This window comes from Cupressus sempervirens, chromosome 10 (genome assembly GCF_028749045.1).
Source record: "Cupressus sempervirens isolate cs-2001-9-10 chromosome 10, ASM2874904v1, whole genome shotgun sequence".
In the NCBI taxonomy this organism is placed as follows: domain Eukaryota; kingdom Viridiplantae; phylum Streptophyta; class Pinopsida; order Cupressales; family Cupressaceae; genus Cupressus; species Cupressus sempervirens.
This window is the reverse complement of record NC_143127.1, coordinates 779,152,823-779,158,889: the sequence shown is the minus strand read 5'-3', so window position 1 is coordinate 779,158,889 and position 6,067 is coordinate 779,152,823.

Here is a 6,067-nt window from a genome sequence, read left to right as displayed (position 1 = left end):
AGAAGAAGGAATAGACTATGGAGAAACTTTTTCTCCTGTTGCAAGATTGGAAGGAGTCAGAACTTTACTAGCATATGCTGCTCACAAAGGATTCAAAGTTTATCAGATAGATGTCAAGTCAACATTCCTCAATGGTATACTAGATGAAGAGGTTCACATTGAACAACCTGAAGGTTTTGTTGATCCAGATAAGAAGAACATGGTCTACAAATTACACAAGGCATTGTACGGTCTGAAAAAAGCCCCTAGAGCATGGTATGAAAGATTGCATAACTATCTTATTCAAACTAGTTTTCAAAGAACTAATGATAATAGTAGCTTGTATATAAGGAAAGGATCAAATGATAAGATTGTTTTGGTAGAGATATTTGTAAATGACACTATGTTCATAGGAAATGATGATCTTTGCAAAGAGTTCTCAGAACAAATGAACAAGGAATTTGAAATGTCTATGTTTGGTGAAATCAAATTCTTTTTTGGTCTTCAAATTCAATAGAATAAAAATGGTATCTATATCACTCAATCAAAATACATCAAGGAGATACTGAAAAAGTTTGGAATGGAAGATTGTAAACCAGTTGGGACTCCTATGTGTACTGGATTAAAACTTACCAAGGAAGATGAATCAAAAGAAGTAGATCAAACATTGTATAGATCTATGATTAGAAAGTTGTAGTATGTAGTTCATACTAGGCCAAATATTGCCCTTGCATTTGGTATTGTAGCAATATTTTCAGCAAAATCAAGAGAAAATCACAAAATGGCAATCAAAAGAATAATGAGATATTTGAAAAGAACTGAGGATTATGGTTTATGGTACAAATTTGGAGGTAATCTAGATTTGAAAGTGTTTACTGATGCTAATTGGGCAAGAAACCTTGATGATAGAAAAAGTACATGTGGAGGTACATTCTTTCTATGAAAGAGGTTGGTTTCTTGGACAAGCAAAAAGCAGAATTGTACATCCCAATCTATAGCAGAGGCAGAGTATGTTGCTGCAGCAATAAACTATTCTAATATTGTTCGGTTTAAACAGTTTTTGGAAGGCATGAAGGTGGAAATCAAAGAACCGGTTGTTATGTTCTATGATAATACAAGTGCAATCAATATATCTAAGAATCTAGTGATGCATTCCAAAACCAAGCACATTGCAATATCATTTTGTCAGAGAATTGGTGCAAGATAAGGAGATCAGATTGGAATATGTTCATACAAACGAACAAATTACTGACATATTCACAAAACCATTACCTAAGGATGCATTCTTGTATCGAAGAGGTAAGTTAGGGGTCACTCCCCTATCTGAGGTTCAATAAAATGAAGTTTTAGTGATGCCTCAACTCATACCAGGTTGAAGATCTATCAGTTGATGTAGCATAATCAGGAAATATTGCATATGAATCAGTACTAAAGATACACTAAAATTCATTTGAGTTGAGTTTTCTTTGGCATGTGTTGTCAAAGAGGGAAAGTTTTACTATCATACCTCTTTGAAATTTGTTTAAGATAAAGAGTTTTCTATGTAATTCTTTCACAGAGGGAGATTACTGTAAGAGGGAGAGTTTTCTATCTTAGAGGGAGAATTTTTATGTTGACATGTTGTGTTGCCATATAAGAGAAAAACTTGTTTTCAAATTTCATTTTTCTATGACATGTTGTGTTTCCATCAATTCCAAAGACGGAGATTGTTAAATGAAATTTTTAATTGTGTATTGTCTTTGATGTTACACAAATGTCATATCAGCCATCAGACAGAGTCTACCGAGCTTAGATGGTTAGCAAAGCAATTTATAGTGACTACCGAGCATTCCTGAACATTACACAATAAGTTAGCTCTTACCGAGCTCACTCGGGCATCAAAAGATTTTGTAGCAAAAAGATAATATTAACCAAGCTCCCAAGGTTAACAAAAGGAAATTCAATGTCTACCAAGTTCACTCAGTCATCGAAGAGAAAGCTAGTTTTTATCGAGCTCACTCAGTGAGCGAAGGAAGGTCAATGTTTATCGAGTTAACTTGGTCTCCGAAGAAAGTTGCAAGGTTTGTAGTGTTTATCGAGATTCACTAGGTTAACACTAGGGAAACCATTCTGGAGCAGTGGTCACCAAGCTAGGTTAGGTAGTGAAGAATTTTATTGTTCTAAAGAATTAAGTTTAATTATTTTATGCAATGTTTGTAGCTAAATGATTTAATGTTTTTTAGTTGTTGTAACTTCTAATTGAGTCGACCTGACAATATGTAAGGTATATATAAAAGTTCAAGTTGTGAATTCATGAATATGAAGAGTGTGGATGCATAAGAGTGCGAATGTATGGATGTAAATAGAATGACCAAATATTGAATATATGAGCAAATGTTGTGGAAGGATTAGATATCTTTATGGAGATGCAAAGTTGTATTCGACCAGTGAGGATCTAGTCAACCAGAATTGAGATCTGTATTCAGCAAAGATAAGTTGCATATATTTTAGATCACTTCATTTTTGCTTTCTAATCATTGTACCAATGATTCAAAATCTCTTAACATAGTTGGTTTAACAGCCATTTTGTAAATCCTCTAAAAGGTGACAATTCAGTTGAATTGTTCTTAAGACCTCCAACCTGACCACTCCTTATAGGGTGATTAAATCCTCTAACAGGTTCACACTTAATAGTGTGTTTTATAACTTTTAACAGGGTTGGCTCCTAACAGGCCTCACTTCAGAAGAGTGAAAATTGGTGACTAGTTACTTGGTTGTTTTTCCCATATTCGGTTTCCATGTTAAATCTGTTGTCTCTTGTGTTCATGTTATTTCCTTTATGCATGCATGTTAATCACTTTAAATGCTTAATAAGTTAACAGAACATCTATCAGCTTTCAACATTTATTTGTGTAGTTATTGAGTGTCAGAAGCAACTATATTTTAAGACATCTAAGGATCTGTGGATTTATTTTTGTGGCAACTGATTCACCCCTCCCCTCTTAATTACTCCATCTATATTTCCAACACATCACATCAACTATGAACTCAATAAATACTGCAAAACTTGGTTTACATTAGTAAAATTGACATACCCTAGAATGCTCAATTTACACTATTGATCTTCACAATAGTTGTAACTGCTTGGCATACACTAGAATTTGTCCAAAGGACTCAATAGCAATTGTAGAACTTGGTAACAACTAAAATTCTTGGTTAACTCTCTTAACTATACAATATGCTCAGTATGAACTCATAGTTTAAATAAGTGTATGTCACTAATAACAAACATGACAAAAATATCAAAAGCAAGGCACCCAAATCAAGAATCCATTCCCCTAAAGAACTTGAACTTGTTGTAAGATATTTCCCTTTTCCCTTTGAAGTGGATGGATTTGAATTCTTGGAAGCATTTGGAACATTGATTTTTTTCTTGCTAAGTTTTCCAACTCATCTATTCTCTTAGTCTTTCAATGATGCTCATCAAGATTTGGTTTCTTGCAATATGAACAAAATAGTTTATCCTTCTTGTTGTTTTTTCCCTTCTTGTTGGAAGAAGAATTTCCTTGTTGTGAGGAGGAAGATTGGTGTGTCTTTGATTGTGGTTTTGGCTTCCACTACTTTTTCTTGTTGTTAGTGACACATTTTTTGCCTTGATTTGTGTGGTTCTCTTTACTAGCCATGAATACTTTAGACTTTGATGACTTGAGAATTCCCATATCTGTCAACATAGACTGTTCCAACATCAACATTTCTACAAATGCATCAATTAAAGGCTTAGTTAAGGCACTTCCCATGGTCAACTTGTGAGTGTTGTAACTCGAAACAAAAGATGCATACTCTAAAGGTAGCCTCTTCAAGATGTGATGAATAAATATATCATCCTTCATGGGATTACCATGATTCTTAAGTAGTGCTCTCAATTCAATGAATTTGTTGAGATAGTCTTGAATTGTGTCAAAATTCTGAGGATCCAATAGTAGTAGATCATCCTCAATTTGGAATCCCTTTTCCTCAACCACCTTACCATACAACCCTTCAAGTCTGTCCCAAGCACCCTTGGCATCCTTAAAGCTAGAAATGTGGAAGAAGAGATCTCTATGAACACAACTCCTAATAATTCCTAAAGCCTAGTTATCTTTAATTTTCCAATCAACTTTTGCATGAAAATCAGTGGGTTTTACAATTGTACCATCAACATATAGATTTAAACCTTTTTCCATTAGTCCACTCCATACAATATCTTTCCATGTAGTATAATTATGTGAAATTAAAAGTGGGATTTTAGGTGAACTCATGATGTAAAAATTAAAAAGGCATAAGAGAGAAAGAGAGACACAAGAACACAAGACAGCCCCCCCCCCCCAATTTCACTCAATCAAAGAATCACCCCCAAAGCTGATTCTTTTGGCACTTTATATATAGTGCATATACAATTGGCCACTTGTAAAAATAGACCAAAGTGGACTTTTAATTTTAATGTTTATAATAGAAAAGATGAAGCTATAGTGGACTCAAGTACATAAGATGCTAGATCTCTCAAGGATCTAAATTAATTGCAAGTGCAAATATAGGCCAAAAATGACCAAATTTTGAAAGTACTATGTCTACCAAAAATTACTCCAAACTGATACACCATCTATAAAGTAGACAAAATATTATGCACTTTCAAAAAAAATAGCACCTAAATATGTGTCTATATGAGGCTGAGCAAAGCATTAGAAGTTGTAAAAATCGAGATTGGCAATTTAAAAAAAAATCAAGAATAGAGATCACAAACAACCTACACTAATGTGTAGATCACAAAATTCTACCCTAAAAGAAAAAAAAAAAAAAAAAAAAAATTCTTGAAAAACCAAGTCGATATCAGGGAGATATCGCTATTTGAAAATCACCTCTATAATTACTTTTTCTAAATCGCCATCTCACCTTAGATTTCCAATTTTGATGAAAAAAAAGTTTGGTTTGGGTTTTTTTTAACCTTTTGAAAGTGATACCAATATCTAATTTGCAATAGCAAGCTCCAATCTTGACCTACAAAAAAAATAAAAAATCTCCAATGGCTATGCAATGAAACTCTTATGGCTCTAGTATCATGTAGGAATTTGGTATAGCTCTAATACCATGTAAGAAAATTTTCTAAGGCAATAATTCAATGCCAAGATCAAGAATCCTAGTAGATAGCACAAGAAAAATAAATGATGATCAAATGAGAATGGATATCAGATAATAGGATGAATACATTATAGAAGCTCCTTCTATATAAAGGCAACTGATATGACTAGGAGTCAACAAAGAGATAAGCATAACAACTAAGCACATGTCCACCAAGAGTTTATTATCCTCCATTGTGCATGAATGTACATACAACAATGAGAGGATAAGAATGCAAAGGTGTATCTCATAAAGAGATGTAGTAGACAAATTGTTCTCAATTGGAGTACAAATTATTATGTTGTCTACATGATAACTCATATGCATATGCAAAATCCTAGGTGTCTACATGACAAATAATATGAATATACATTATCCTAAATAAACATAAGTAATGTGTAATTAGTAAAAATTTAATTACACCAGAAATTATTGATTTATAAAATAATGATAACTTGTTTTAAATTATACTTAATTCAAATTGATGGAAAATAAAATTTTGATGACATAGAATTGATTTATCTACATGATAACCTGATTGTTTTGCCTCCACCTTTTTTTTGTTCCTTTAGATGTTTTTTCATCTTCTCAGATGAATTATCATCTTTTCCTTCATTAGGTTTTCTAATCATGAACTGCGTATCACTAAAATTACTACCATAATATTACATGTCTTCTTAGCTTTCTAATCATATAATTTTTTCTATTTTTTGGACAATATAAACAATGCAAACTTTAATTAATTTTACCAATGCCTTGATATTCCTCACAACCATATGTCTACCATTTAAAAAAAAACTTTTGATATACATAACCAAATCAAAATAAATTGTATATTATTTCTCTACACTTGATTCTATACACTTTAAAAAAAAAGGTCCCATTTTCTATTGGTTTGGTGCAAGTTATGCTCAACACACAAACATGTACCAAAATTTTAGGATGTAGTCAGTTC